The 15,809-nt window shown below is 32.7% G+C and overlaps 2 pseudogenes; one reads left to right on the forward strand and one right to left on the reverse strand.

The window, feature by feature from the left end:
• Positions 1–2,133: 2,133 nt before the first annotated feature.
• LOC120196827 lies at positions 2,134–6,598 on the forward strand (annotated as a pseudogene).
• Positions 6,599–7,239: 641 nt separating this feature from the next.
• Positions 7,240–13,096, reverse strand: LOC120196826 (annotated as a pseudogene).
• Between the last annotated feature and the right edge of the window lie 2,713 nt (positions 13,097–15,809).

Genomic DNA, 15,809 nt, shown 5'->3' on the forward strand with positions numbered 1-15,809 from the left:
ATCTGAAGCTCGACGAGAAGCCAATGGTTACGTTCCAAAACAGGGATAAACACCTGCAATCATAAGTAATAATTCATTCATTTGCGCACTTATTTATGAATACCTTTAAACTCAATCTAAAATAAACACTAACCCTCAGAGGTTGATTTTCCATTTCTGAATGATTGTGAGGGATTTTTGACTGTGAATGGTTGTGAGGGATTTCGCCGGCGATGGGGACGGAAATCTTCGGAGATGGGGACGGATTTCGCCGTAGAGAGTGAGAGATGGAGATGGGACTGAGTTTTGTGTTTTTGGGTTTGAGGTTATGAGTTGCGATTACTGTGGACGGTTCATTTTCCGATTTATTAAGAAAAAATATGTGTTTGGAATTTGAAAAAAAAAATACGCGTTAATACGAATGACGCTAAGTAAATCGCGTTGCGAAAGTCAGTATCGTGTTGCGAAAGTAAGTATCTCGTTGCGATTTTTTATTATCGCATTGCGATAGTCAGTATCGCATTGCGATTTTCCCAATTCGCGTTGCGATTTACTTATTCGCATTGCGAATTTCCCAATTCGCGTTGCGATTTACTTATTCGCATTGCGAATTGGGAAAATCGCAACGATACTGTAGACCATCGCAACGCGATTTTCAACTATCGCATTGCGAAAATGCAACGCGAATTTGCGATAATGGAGATCGCGTTGCGAATTAGCGATCGCATTGCGATTTTGTTGGTCATTTTGGCAAATCCGGAAAAAGTTGGTTAAAATCATATATTATATGGGATTTTTGGTCACTGAGGTTATTTTCTCCATTTAAAATTGAAAAATTCATTAAAAGAACGAAAACAAAAATCAAAGAGAAATAGGAAAGTGACACAAAAATATTGAGAAAGAACTTAGATTAGAGAAAAAGAGAAAATAAATTTTTTATAAAATTTTTTTTGACAAGATGAAATTTCATAAATCTTATACATTAAATTATTATGTATAAATTCAATATAATTTTATACTAGTTTAGGGTTTAAAATATATGATGCTATTGAAATATTTTATTATTAATTAAATGATATACTATTATAATTGATTATATTACGTCAATAATAATATTAATGATTTATAATAATTAAATAAAATTTAAATAAATATTAAATTATAATAAATCAAAACTTATAAATATATATATTTTATCAAAATTTATATGTAATTTTAAAATTTTTTTTATGTTTTAATTTTTCAAGAATGGAAGTATTCAATGCACGGAATCGAAGACCCGATTGATGCCATGCTCAATTTGGTTTTGCCAACTGTGTTGAAAACTCAGCTGTCCCAAACCTATGTTTGTTTAAAGAGGGTAACTGCCGTAATGGTATTTTTTGTTTAGTTTTGTTCACCTTTGATCACTAATTTGAAAAAAATATACATTTCAGTCACTTATCGATTTATTAAATTTCGATCACTTATATTAATGATTATTATATTCAGTTGAACCATTAACTCATATTAATTTAATGATGTGACATATTAGTAAAATGTGTTGATTTTTAATTTGAACCCTAAACTTTAATAAATATCATATTGACCCTAACGTTATATTAAATATCAACTTGACATGAGTTTACAAATTTAATTTTGACCCTTAAACTTTAAATAAAATATCATATTAACCCTAAACTTATCGATTTATTAAATTTGTTTCAGTTTTATTCACTTGTAATCTCTTTTACTAACGTCACATCATCAAGTAATATGAGTTAACGGCTCAATAACAAAAACGTAACAATTGATAACGTAAGTGACCTAAATTAAATCAATAATATAAATGACTGAAATTTAACTTTTTAAAATCAGCGAAGAAAAGTGAATAAAACTGAAAAAGTGATTATTCCTATAATTAACCCTTAAAAATGAGAACCGGATTAGGTCGAAACTCGAAACGGAGACAGATGGAATTTAAATTTTATAGGAAATTATAATATCAGTTGGTGGGGACCGCCGCTAAGATATCAATTTTTTTCAAAAAGAAGAAGAAGATGGTTATGGGTTTGGTGAGGGGGCCCATAAAACACGGCTCCTTCTCTACTAGACTTCGTAAAAGACGGCTCCTCAAATTTTCATCTAGTTCTCTCGTGAAAAGTGAGATAGCTCTAATCAGTGAAAGCAATGGGTTTCGATAAGATCAAGGTCGCCAATCCCATCGTTGAGATGGACGGTATCTCCTTTTTCTTTTCTTTTCAAATTCAGATTCACTTTGATTTATTTGCTTCGATTCAATATATCAGCTGTTGCTCTCACTCAGATCTGGTCCTTTTCTTTGCTCTTGTTTCTTCTGATTCCGATCTGTTTTATTATCAACCATTCGAAATAAACTTAAACAGAAATGAAAACCGACATTAAAATTAATCTGGATGCAGATCTTATGAACTGAAAGCTAACAACCTCATTTCAATATGTTAGGCCACCTAACTTGTGAAATACTTCGTTTTCACCATATGTTTAATTCGATTATGTCGATTATCAAATGACGTATTTTGTGCTTTACGTCAAGTTGATTGGACTGGAATCAGCAGATCTTTCATTATTTTGATGTATTTTATATAAAAAAAAAGATTATCTAAACCATCAAGATGATGGTTTATTAATGAAAATAAGGTTATCTGAAGCATGTCATCTTAATGTCACCGCATGGCTATCATTAAAACTTGCCTATATGAAAACCAAAAGTTTTGTTGACACTTGATTTTCTGTGGCGCAGGAGATGAAATGACCAGAGTTATTTGGAAATCATCAAGGATAAGGTGATTCATTGATCTATATGATGACATGTACCTATTTTTTGTTGAAGACTTTTAAGAGATTCTTATGGCGTATATCTTTTTGATTATTCCGTAGCTCATCTTGCCCTTTGTGGAGCTGGACATAAAGTACTTTGACCTTGGTCTTCCATACCGTGATGCTAATGACGACAAAGTTACAGTTGAAAGTGCAGAAGCTACTCTCAAGTATGTTTTAGTTGTTTTCTTTCTTAAATTTGCAAGGGATGGATCTCTTTGTAGCAATGTTTAATCAATGCTGATGTTTTTTTACTGGTCAATTCCATTATCTATGTTATTGGAATATGTAGTTGTTTAATTCAGTATGTACTTGCTTGTGTTATTTGTTTTCTTCTGCTGATTTTGAGTGTTTCTGGTTCTTATTTTAGGTACAATGTTGCCATCAAGTGTGCTACTATCACTCCAGGTATACATGGCTGAGTTTCTTACTGGATAGAAGCGTGCATTACTTGTTGAATTAGTGAATTTTGCATTCTTATATGAATGATAACATTCATCAAAGCTTGAAATTCAGCAAGTTCTTACAATATGATTTTGGTGATTGCCAGATGAAGCTCGTGTTAAGGAGTTTAACTTGAAGCAAATGTGGAAGAGTCCTAATGGGACTATTAGGAACATTTTGAATGGTTAGCTTTAAGCATTCATATCTTTCTAGAAAATTTTTCCTGTTATTTTGTGCATTGTTCATTATTAGCTGTATGGATGGCGTATTCTTTCAGGCACTGTCTTTAGAGAGCCAATATTTGCAAAAATGTCCCTCGACTGGTCCCAGGTATTCAGTTTTTGTTGATGTTGCAATTTATATTTTTTTTGTTTACCTACATTTATATCAACTTATGTTGGATTTCTTATGTCATCAGGTTGGACAAAGCCTATATGCATTGGAAGGCACGCCTTTGGTGATCAATATCGAGCAACCGATGCTGTCATTAAAGGAGCTGGGAAACTTAAACTTGTTTTTGGTAAAATCTTTGCTTTGCTTGATGATTCCTGTTATTGCATTGCGTTTTGATAGGTTTCTGTTATACTCCGTGCTTTTGTGGATAACTAGCATTGATTGCCATTGTTTGCAGTTCCAGAAGGACAGGGTGAGAAGATAGAGTATGAGGTTTTCAACTTCACTGGTGAGGAGGAGTTTCACTAGCTATGTAACACAGATGAGGTCAGAACCTATGTCTTTTGATGGTCTTGTTGTAGCTTAATTTTTCTTTTTGGTTCTAGCGGTGTCTGAATTTTTTTGCTTATGTTTGACATGGAATGAAGTCTATTCGTGCTTTTGCTGAGGCTTCCATGAACACTGCTTATCAGAAGAAGTGGCCTCTTTATCTAAGTACGAAGAATACCATCCTTAAGAAGTATGATGGAAGGTAGTGACTTGCATAATAAGTAAAAATTTTACTAATAGAACACTTTATTATTCAATTTTTGACTCCTATAGCCCATGTTTATTCTTCAATGAAGATTTAAGGATATCTTTCAAGAGGTTTATGAGGCTAACTGGAAATTAAAATATGAGTCTGCTGGGATATGGTAATTATCTTTCTGGTTTCAAAGACAGTTTAAATACTCTATATTCATGTCGAATATTGATTCATATGATCTAACTGAAGGTATGAACACCGTCTCATTGATGATATGGTGGCATATGCTCTAAAGAGTGAAGGTGGTTATGTGTGGGCAGCAAGAACTATGATGGTGATGTCCAGAGTGATTTCTAGCCCAAGGTTGGTGTCGCAAACCAATAGCCAGACAAAGAATGTTTTTCCCTTTCAGCCTAGTTTGATGAAGTTTTGCATGACTCTTGTGGCTTGTAAGCTAAAATGCTCTGGAACTAAACGTGAATTTCTTTTGTAGGGTTTGGATCTCTTGGATTGATGACATCTGTGCTGGTATCTCTCATGCAACAGTTCCTTCATTTTATCATCTTATCTGTTGGTGATAAATAACTTTTCATAAGGGACTACGGGTTTTTTATGCATAGGATAATGTAGATAATAGAAAGTGGAAGTGGATTGGGTTAACTAATATCTATCCTATCTTATGTTCGGTGGTGCAATGATAAAGGATTGTGTATGATAATTTATAAGAGTAGAATGTGATGATTTTTGTTGTTGTCATCATCCTAATCCATAGGACCAAGATACCCTCCTTTTCCATGGTTTACTCATTCTATCCTAGGATAATAGTCATCCAATCTTCCTCTTAAGATGAATACCAAACTGTGGATGATGCAAGTTTTATCCTATCTGACCAACATCCTACATTCCAAATGTACCCTAACTGCAGAATGAATTGGTTTGTGTTCAGGTTTGCCCAGATGGGAAGACAATAGAAGCAGAAGCTGCTCATGGTACTGTTACACGACATTACAGAGTTCACCAGAAAGGGTGAAACCAGCAAACAGCATAGCATCTATCTTTGCTTGGTCCCGTGGACTTGCACAGGTAGTCATTATAGCACCTAAGCTTCTTTTTTTACGTGTTGGCATGGAACTGAAATTTTTAAATGTCCAATGAAATTACTCTCTCTCAGGGCAAAATGGATGACAATCCTAAACTCTTGGATTTCACTGAGAAACTGGAGGCAGCTTGTATTGGAACCGTGGAATCTGGAAAGATGACCAAAGATCTTGCACTTATCATAACGGCTAAGTATGCATTTGTCAAGCATGTTTTATGTAACTTAATGCTCAATAACGTATACTTTATGGTCTATCTACATAAGAAATGCACGGGTCAATGGATGCTCATGTGACTGTTCTATTTCACTTTGCATACTTGTATAATGTGTTTTACAGAAATGGTTGTAACATTGATATAAATGCTGCAGGCTTTGTAGGGACCATTACCTGAATACTGAGGAGTTCATTGATGCTGTTGCAGCAGATTTGAAAGCAAGACTTTCTGTTAAGTATAGTTCTTAACATGGTAACTGCACTTGACCGACAAAGTCTTTTGCTCTTGTTTTGTCTCCTACACCTTGAAGAGGCCATTTTATTTGGAAGACAAGCATATAAATGAAGTTATTATTGTAATTGATAAGTCTAACGTTTATATGATTTCAAATTTGGTTGCACTTAAATTCCCTTGCAAGTCACAATTTTCAATAGATTATAAGCTTGGTTAACTATGTGAACATATTATATTTTAGTATGTTTCATGCTCTTCTTGATATATCAGTGGAGATCAGAGTAATTCTTGTTAAGCAAGGTGAAGTGCGAGTTGATGTTTTGAAGGTTAGGTATATGTTTTGAAGTATTTTCTTGTCTAAAACTAAATGGTAATGAAAGGGATTCCGTTTCAAGCTTGGAAAATCGGAAATGATGTTTGCTTTTGGTTTACGCACTACACGGTAGGTTCGTGTACTAGACTTGGGGCTCCTTGTACTATGAATTTAGGAGCAAGTTAGTTTCTCAACTATAAATCGAGTACTTTATTTCGGAGAGATTGCCTATGATTCTTTAGACATTGCTGGTAACGTTTTCATAATTTATTTGTTGCAGGTCGGAAATAGCAAGGGGTTGGAGGGTTCCGGTTGATTGTTTTGCTGGGAAATAATATAATAAAAGCGTCAGTGTGGGAGCGGGAATGAGTGAGGTGGTGGGGACGGGATAAGCAACCATTTGCTCAGATACAGAAACGCACACCGACTCACTTGATTTTTATGTCTTTTGATGATTAATGTAACATTATTCAATGGATTTTGATTTTGATTCAATTTCCAGTCGTACACTACAACTTTTACCCGTGGAAATAAATGAATGGATATTTGGCAAAGAATGACCTGACCTCAATGAAATTTATATAATATACATTAAGAATGATTCATCTGTTTAATGAATGGGAAGAGTAAAGAGTTTAAAAGTGCTTGTATGTAAATGGATGCGTAGTAGTGATATCGATTAATTTTGTCGTTTACCGTTGATAGTTCATTTCTTCTAAGCTTGAAGGATAATTATGATTGCTGATGGTTTATTTCTTCTAATTTGAATGGATAATTATGATTAATGAAGAAATGATGATATATTTCTTTTAGATTAAATGGATAATTATGATCAATGAAGAATGACCGTTGGCTGTTTATTTGGTGATAGAGATGAAGTACAATACAATGGGGAATATAGGAGTGAGAGAAGAAAGTGGACATCGTCCTCTTTAATCGTCATTAAAAGTATTTATTGTGATTTTAATTGGTAGCACCACATTTAGAATTATTATGCTACTTGTAAGATTTTAGAATCTATTAGAAGTCTTGTTCATATATTATAATTAATTCAGAGGATATGTGCTTCTCAACGGTTCTGATATAATCTATTCAAAAGTGTTAATTGACGGAAGATTCATTTCTGGAAATATGACCAGAGGTATGACATGTTTTTTTGATAGACAGTGTACCTGTTTATATATTCCTTGGTGGTTGGTTAGGAAAACCGAATATTTCTAAAATTGAAAACTCTTGTCTGGGTAATAAAATATGCAACTGAAAAAGCTTGGTAAAAAGAGGTACTGTTTCCATCATTAGCATTGGCAGAGCTCGAAAATAGAACTTCAAAGGGAAACTCCCGCGAGCCACACGATGTATTGTGACATAAAACACAGATACCACTTGTGTTCGATGTGCTCCCTTTTATTTCACTTCTTGTTACATGAAAGATTCACAGCATCAAAATCAGGCAACTTTTCTGGCAGGCAAATCTTTCTCAGATGTCTTCGGGGCCATTGATTTCCTCGCACCAAAACATGGCTTATCAGTCCCCCAACCAACCATGAAATAAAATACCATACCGATTATTAGCCTCACAATTATCATGCAAGTTCAACCAAACATTCAATAATCGACCCAGCACGTATAAATTAAGAATCGGGAGCTGGAGAAACCAGCTAACACCGTATCAATTTTGAAAGTTTAACAAAAAAATTTTTAATATAAAGAAAAGTTTGTTTCTTTTCATCGTTGGCTTTTTGTAAATATATATTTTTCCTAATGTTCAGGTTTTATATTTTCCTTAATTTTCTTAACTATTATTAATGATGTTTTAAAAAATTTGAAGGCAGTTGAAACTTAATGGAAACACATAACGAAGATGACAATAGCAAATGCTTTTACCTTGTTCTCAATTACAGCTCCATCAGGAATCTCCAACTTACCCGGGTTTTGCAACAATGCTCACTTTCCCCTGAAAGAACATATACGATCCATTAAACCCTAACATTTAAAATGTAAACCACATGCTTTGCTTCTCCAGGGTTTTTTTTCAACAATTTTAAAATATATGCAAACATGAAACAATAGTTGTTCAAAAGGGGAACAAATACCTTGAGAACAATGCCACACCAAACCAAACATCACCAGTCACCTTAAGGGTATCAAGCTCAATGATACTAGGATTGACTTGTCGACTTAAGAAGTTGCCAACCTGTCACAAATTAAATAACATATATCGTGGTGTGTACGGTCTTTACGGAAATTATGTAGCAAGATCGACACCAAAAGTACTCACCTTCTTGAATTCAGGCCCCAATTCTATGGATGGGTTTATAGGATTCGCTCTAGCATTATTCCGGAGACAAATCCATCAACTAAGGTGTAAAGGTCAGACTGCAAAAGAAAATACAAGATGGGTTGAGCAAGCTTCATAATATCATCCAGTATTGATACAATGTCACGGTAAGAAGAAGCAAATAACCTGGACAAGAAGCAAATCTGAAGTTGCCTTCACAGGAAGGAATCGTGATCGAGGTACGTTGACACCAATAGCATGATCAAAGAACTTGTTCACATAAGGAAAAGCACAGTTAGACCACTTTTTTAACATTTCAATACATCATAACTGCTATTAAAAAAAATAATACATTATAACTGTATTTGGTACATTTTTATACCTTAATTGCTGCACCAGAAGCAGTTTCCAGTTGAAGAACTTTGATTCCATTGACCTCCTGCAGTCAATTTTATTATTCCAAAATCAGAAATCTACCAGGAGACAACATAGTTAAAGAACGGACTTTACTTCCATTATAGTCTGTAAATTTCATTAGGAATCACAAACATCGTTATAATCACAGATCTATATTTATTTATGTATTTATATTTGATAAACTGAAAGTGTATAAATCCATAAGCTACCAGTGAACCAAAAAATGCCACCTGTTAAAAATATAATAATTATATTTATTTTTATTATAGATGAATAAATTATCCACTTACAACTTAAAAAGTTTGTGTGAGAAAATGTTTGCAACTTGTTTTACAGATTACAAACTGTCCAAAAAGGGTTGGTGTAAAGAAAAGATTCAAACCTTTGGGTTTGGAATGATCTCCATCTTGAGTGCATCAACTTCCACGAGCCTCTTAATTGCACTCAGGTTCACCCACCTGTAACACAAATCATTAGTGCTAAGCCGAATAAACAGATAACATGTTAAGGCAGCTTGACTTACAAATTATTTGTATTGAAAATTTTGAACTTTTCTATGGACTTGAACTCATTGACCTGTTACAAAGAGAAAATAATGTCAGTCTCAGCCATAAAGCCACTGAATTTTATCTTCGTCAGTGTTTCAATGTACAACAGCAGTGCAGAACAAATCATCTATAATGAATATACTTGAGAGAGAAACCAAAAATGTCAATAAAATTCTTGAGTTTTATTTCCCTTTCCCTCCCTTTTTAAGTTTCCACATCCCAGTTTTCCTTCTTACACCAGCAACCAAAGATACCAAAATCTATAAATAACATAACCAACAATAACATAGACCATTATCAAGCAGCAATGGTTAACTTAGTTGCCCAGATCTAATTCAACCCAAGCTGCACAATGTTATTTAAATTTAAATTTTCTCAATTTTGACTTGAAAATAAGTTAATATGGGTTATTTTATGCCCTTTACAGTCTTCTAGTTGTTTAGCCCCTAGTCCTAGTAAGAAAAGAATTTTAGAGGCCAACCGGCATCTGGACAAGAAAAGGGGCTGCATCAATATAATTAGACGTAGCTGATCATTGGTGGTAAACCCCAGCATCACCAAGCAGTCCAATTGCTTTTTGAGCTATGGTCAGATTCTAATATAAAAACCACATGATCTTTGTTAACAGAGTTAAAAGAAAATATAGGTGGAAGAACAAATAGCAAAACAACAAAACATAGATGGAGAAACATATAACTTACATGTTCATCTGGGACCTGAGCAATTTCAAGAAGCTGAAACACAAAAAATAAAAGGGTGTTAACGAGTGTCTATTTTATTCTTTTCTCTTCTATTCAAATGTTGAAGAGGAAAATTTTGTTGTATCCCAGAAGGGAATATTTCTTTTCTTCTCAGTTGGTGATTCACAATTAGGAATGAAAAAGCTTACTATCCAAAAAATAAAAAAAAATCCAACACAATCAGCTTCAGCTAAAACAAAAGCTTAAGCAGGAAAATTTTCTGAATTAACTGCAATAAGCCTATTTGTTGCAGAACTCATACTGTCTTTAATGTGGCAGTGAAAGAGTAATTACACTCTAAAACCTATCAGTATCTGTGGTTCTTAAGAGAAAGAGAGAGAGCTCATCTTTAGAACCTCAGACATGCTTCAGTTTAGGAAAAGGAGACGGGATTGGAATATATAAATTCTAAAAGCAAATAATAGCACATTTCATACCTGAACTTTTCCTTCATAAGAGATAAGAGTACCACCCTTGACATCGGCTAAGGTTTTGGGTGTTACCTACATAAATAAAGGAATATAGCAAAACCACGGAGCTAGGAAAACTATATAACACAGCTTACACTTTGCTTCGTACCTCCATACAATATTCATTCTTGTTTTGAATCAAATGGTTCAAGATTTCTAGAGCAATCAATCAAGGACTAAAACTGCCATAAAAAAACTTGTGTGCTGTGTGACTAACAAATTGAAAGCAAAGTTCATTGGAAACCAGGATGAGGATACTCAGTCAACAATAGCACCCAAGTTATCTGAGTTGGAAACAACATACTCCTTGCCCTGTTATGCATGATGAAAAACAAATAAATTACCAGAAAGAAAGAACTTCTATCTATCAAAAGTTAATTGAAATATAAAATAAAAAAAATACACCAAATCATAGCTACAACCTGTGATAAGAAAGCATCAAGCTTGCCACTGTTCATTAGAGATGGGAACACGTCACCATGACCAGGGGGATACCTTCAGCCAAAAGAAATTGTTGTGGTAAGGGGATTACCGCCAAATAAGCAAATATAAAATATAATTAAATCTCCATCAATACTTCTTAAACATAATCATTGTATTAAATGTAGATGACTAAAACAGTGGGAACAAACAAATTTTGTCATTATGAAGTATTCATGTGAGTAAGAAGATAGACCATTAGAAGCAATAGATACAACTTTAGATGGATTGGTTCTATGACTTCAATGAGCACTACATCCATAAAGAATCCAGGGAAAATATTAACGTAGAAGGGGGAAAATTCATCATTCAACAAAAATCTACACTTCATATAAAAAATTCAAATAATCTTATAGCTCATTTTTAAAACAACAAACACAAGTAACGCTTGGTTGAATTATTATTGTTACATGTATTCCCATACTTCCTTGAATCAAAACTAAACAAACCTTTATGATACATCCATCCTTTGGGAACCACTTCAAAGCTTCAAAATATTACAATGACAAAGAGGCAAATAGCCAATTCCAGTTAAGCTACAAAGTACAAAACTAATAACTGTCTATGGTGATTCACAACCGATACTGAAGGTATATGAATGAGACCAGCAGATTTGTAAAGAACTTCAGGTCATTGAACTTACAATTCATATTTAGCTACAAGTTACAGTTTTTACGTTCCAGGCAAGCACTTTCATGATACTAGAGTAACTAACTTAAGTGAAAATAAGTACATAAAGAAAAGCTTACCATCCTTCCTTGCCATGCTGGCCTTTGCTTGGTAACGGAGTAAAATCTTCAACAACCAAACGAGGATATTGGCTCTATGTAAATCCAGGAAGGGGAGAATCAGAGAAAGAGAATACAAGTAAAAGATATATCTCTCAAGTTGTTGAGCCTGAATATAATCTGTAGAAGATGCATTTTAAAATCACCAACCTGATTAAAAGTATGAATCTCAATGTTTGAATCGGAATACTTGTCGACAATCTGCATCCAACAAGAGTTAAATGAAATTAGATCCAATATTTAACAGACATGAAAAATAAATATCAGTAAGTAAATATGTAATCTTAAAGCGGGAACCTTCAATGTTTCATCATGGGTGTTGAAAGAGTTCATCAGAACCAAAGGAACATTGCATCCGTATTTGGAATTAAGATTCTGAGCAAAATACCAATAGAAAAATAAAATAAAAATTGTTAGCTTGATCTGATTATACAAAAAGGGGGAGGGGGGAAAGAAAGAAAGTCAACAACTTATGACCTCAATCTGAATAACAATTAGGTCAAGAAATGTCAAGCCATTGCGAACTTCAATGACGGATCTGTTTTTTTTAAGAAAAAAAAAACAGCAGTTAATTAGATCAAGTTCCGTAGGATATATAAACATAAAGAGAGTAAAATTGGAGGATTAAGAAGCATACTTGGGGCCAGTGCATCCCATAGTGGTTCCGAGACCTCCGTTAAGCTTTAAGACAACAAGTTTGTCCAAAAGCTTCTTGGTTTCAGCAGGATCTGCAGTTAGATATGGTGAGAGATCTATGAATCCAAATGATTCTTGCTAATTAATCCGATAAGATTTAATTAAGATCAGGATAATTACCATCAGGAGAGGGAGACAAGGTGTCATAAGGAACAACCACTTCATCAGTTGGAGTTTGGATCTTACTCCATTCTATGTGCTGCGCTTCTTCACTTCAATCAAATGGCATTAATCTTCAATATCAGGATCTGAAGCTAACCCCAAAAAAATGAACCGATTTGAATAATAGTACCTGAGATAGCGGGAGACGAGGTTGATGAATCCGTTCTTTTCATTTTCACTGAGACGCAAAAAAACCGAAGATTTGTTTGGTATTAGCTTTTGTTGATTCAGTAATCAGTACAATAAAACACAACAACTGAGTCAAAACCGAAAGAAAATACCTGATTTCAGAAAGAGAAGTGACAGCAGATTTGAGGCTTTCTAGCTTTTCCATTGGAAACAACTAAGCTGTTATAATATTGGTATTAGATGGATCAATCGATCTCAAAATCGAAGAAAACAGAAAGATAAAGGAAAAATGAATCTGAAATCACAAGAGAGAAAGAGAGGATCTTACAAATCTGCTGCTGTATGGTGTGGTGATGTTGTCACCTTTAAAACAATTATCTAAGCTCCTTGAGTGAACTAAAACTCTATATGTACGTTATTTTTTCTTCTTCAGAAAATAATAATAATACAAAATAGGAAGCAATGGAATCAATGGTCTGACATGACATTTTGTCTCTATAATTTATCAATAAATGAATTTGTAAAATAAAATAAAATAAAAACATTTAATACAATGCTATTTTTACTTTTCGATTTACTATTATTTTAATTAAATTAAGACAAGAAAAATTAAACGTTTTCCTTTTACTCACTTTAATTTATTAGAAACAATTGCTTTTAAAATAATTAAAATTAGAGTGATAAAATTCCGTTTTCTTAATTTTTGTTTAAATAAGTTCGTATTTCTTTTCACGAGGCCAAGGTATTTATTTTGGTACATTATTAAAATATAATAACTCCTTCAATTTAAGACCAAGTAAATTTATAAAAAAAGGTCTTAAAATAATTACCAAATGGCATAATTGAATCAAGGAAACGAAGCAATACCATTTTTCTATTTTTCATTATTCTTATTATATTATGATATTTTTTCATACTTAGCGCTTAAATATGAACTTTGGGGCATATTAGAAAGATTTAGAATCGCGTGGCAACATAATAGTGAGCAAGTTATTGTGCAACAGTTTCGAGGCTTTTTGACTACTCTCCCTATATCTATGAAGAGTTCTTTTGCTTCGGTGAGATCCATTGTGAATTTGTACAATAAAGCATGGTTCATCTATTTTCAAAAAATCTTTCGAGAAACAAACACAACTCAGATTTCATCGTAAAAATGAGCATTCCTCTGAACGGTTCTCTTATTATTTTTATTCATTCTCGCCTCAATTATTGGATATTCTTTATAGTTACTTATGATCTTTTTTATCATTGTATAAGGAGTTAATGTAATAACTTTGTTCTTAATTTTATTTTAAAAAAATCACTCGTTATAATTTGAGATTTAAAGTTAATTAAGCTTGTTATATACCGTAAAGATATCACTTCGATTAAAATTTCAAATATAATAAAAGATAAATATTCATTTTTTTCTTACAAAAAGGTATAATAAAAATTATCGTTATGAATTTCTTATTTGAAAAAGAAAAGAAATTTTCGAGGTTTCCAATTTGTTTTATTGGGCTTCTAGAAAAAGAAAAAATGTGGAAGGTAGCGAAGCCCATAGAAGATAGAAGATGGGGGAAGGACTAACGGGTGGCGCACATTTCTATGAAAAGGCGACACCTCACTTACAGCATCTTGCTTTGCCTTTTATCTCGTTTAGAATACTCCCCGAAATGTTTATTTCTAATTTGGGTAAAGTATAAAGTAATTATAGGATGTTGAATTCTTTGATAAAATATTTTTTAATTAGGTTTTCTGATATTAAAAGTTTCAAAATGGCACTCGATTACTCTTATATTCTAAATTTGTTTTTTTAAAAAAAAAAAATAGTGATTGTTTGAGCTAGAAGTTAACCTATTGATTAGTGATTGTTTGAGTTAGATGTTAACCTATTGATTAAGATATGACAAAATCTAATCTTTGAATCATTTGAGTTATATTTTATGTATCGATTCTCCGTTTATATTATGTCATTGAACTAGTGTTTGAAATATTATACTGTCGAGTTAGTTATTGAAACCAATGGCAATGCGAGTAGACATTATTAAAATATGATTTTATCATATCTCAAAAGTTAGTTTAACGTCCAGCTCAGACGATTGTCAAATTTTAACGAAAAAAATATGAGTTTGGAACATATGAATAGTTGAGTAACCATTTTATAACTTTTAATAGTTAGGAGACTCAATAAAACAACATCATATAGTTATATGACTATTTTATAACTTTTAATGGTCGAAAAACTTAACAATATAATATTCTATAGTCGAGGGACAATTTATATACTTTACTTTTAATTTTATATTCATCATCATATCTAGTTATTCTAAGATTTCATTGAAGGGTTTTAATGATAAAATTTATTTTAAAAGAATTTAAATTTAAATAACTGAATTTGTATATATAAAAAAATATACACATTGTTAATAATATTTTTTAAAAAATATTTTATTAAAATGACAGAATAGTCCTATGCTTGGGTCTAAACAAGACCAAGAGTTGTATTCCATCGCTTGGAATATATATTTTGATTATCCATCAGGATGTCATTTTATTCCGTGGTATGGTATAGTAGTTTTTGACCGATTGTTACGTAGAAATAGATTTTTAAATTTGATTTAAAATTTAAAAATTATTTAAAAGAATAAATATATATTCTATTAAAATCAATCGATAATTAATACAAACATAGCTTTATTTAACTTATTATAAGAGTCTCAAAATTAAGATCCTTGCTCATAGATGTGAGTATATCATCAACCCAAGACATGCACCTGACATACCTTTCACTAACAGGACGTCTCACTAGATCCAAAATCGTTCCACGTGTGATCAATCACTTTAACTCCACCCAAGATAATTCTTTGTAGCTCGATCGAGCAAGCACATATAACCTTTTGTTCCCCCCCCCCCCCCGTAGATAATGAGTTCAAATCATATAACCTTTTGTTCCCCCCCCCCCCCGGTAGATAATGAGTTCAAATCTATTAAAAGTATTCTCATTTTTTTAGAATTTTTTTCTTCTAAATAAGATTAAAATTAAAATTAAATTTTCTAAAAAAATATATTGAAACGCGT

The sequence above is a fragment of the Hibiscus syriacus genome, unplaced genomic scaffold, assembly GCF_006381635.1.
Source record: "Hibiscus syriacus cultivar Baekdansim isolate YM2019G1 unplaced genomic scaffold, ASM638163v2 tig00117034_pilon, whole genome shotgun sequence".
In the NCBI taxonomy this organism is placed as follows: domain Eukaryota; kingdom Viridiplantae; phylum Streptophyta; class Magnoliopsida; order Malvales; family Malvaceae; genus Hibiscus; species Hibiscus syriacus.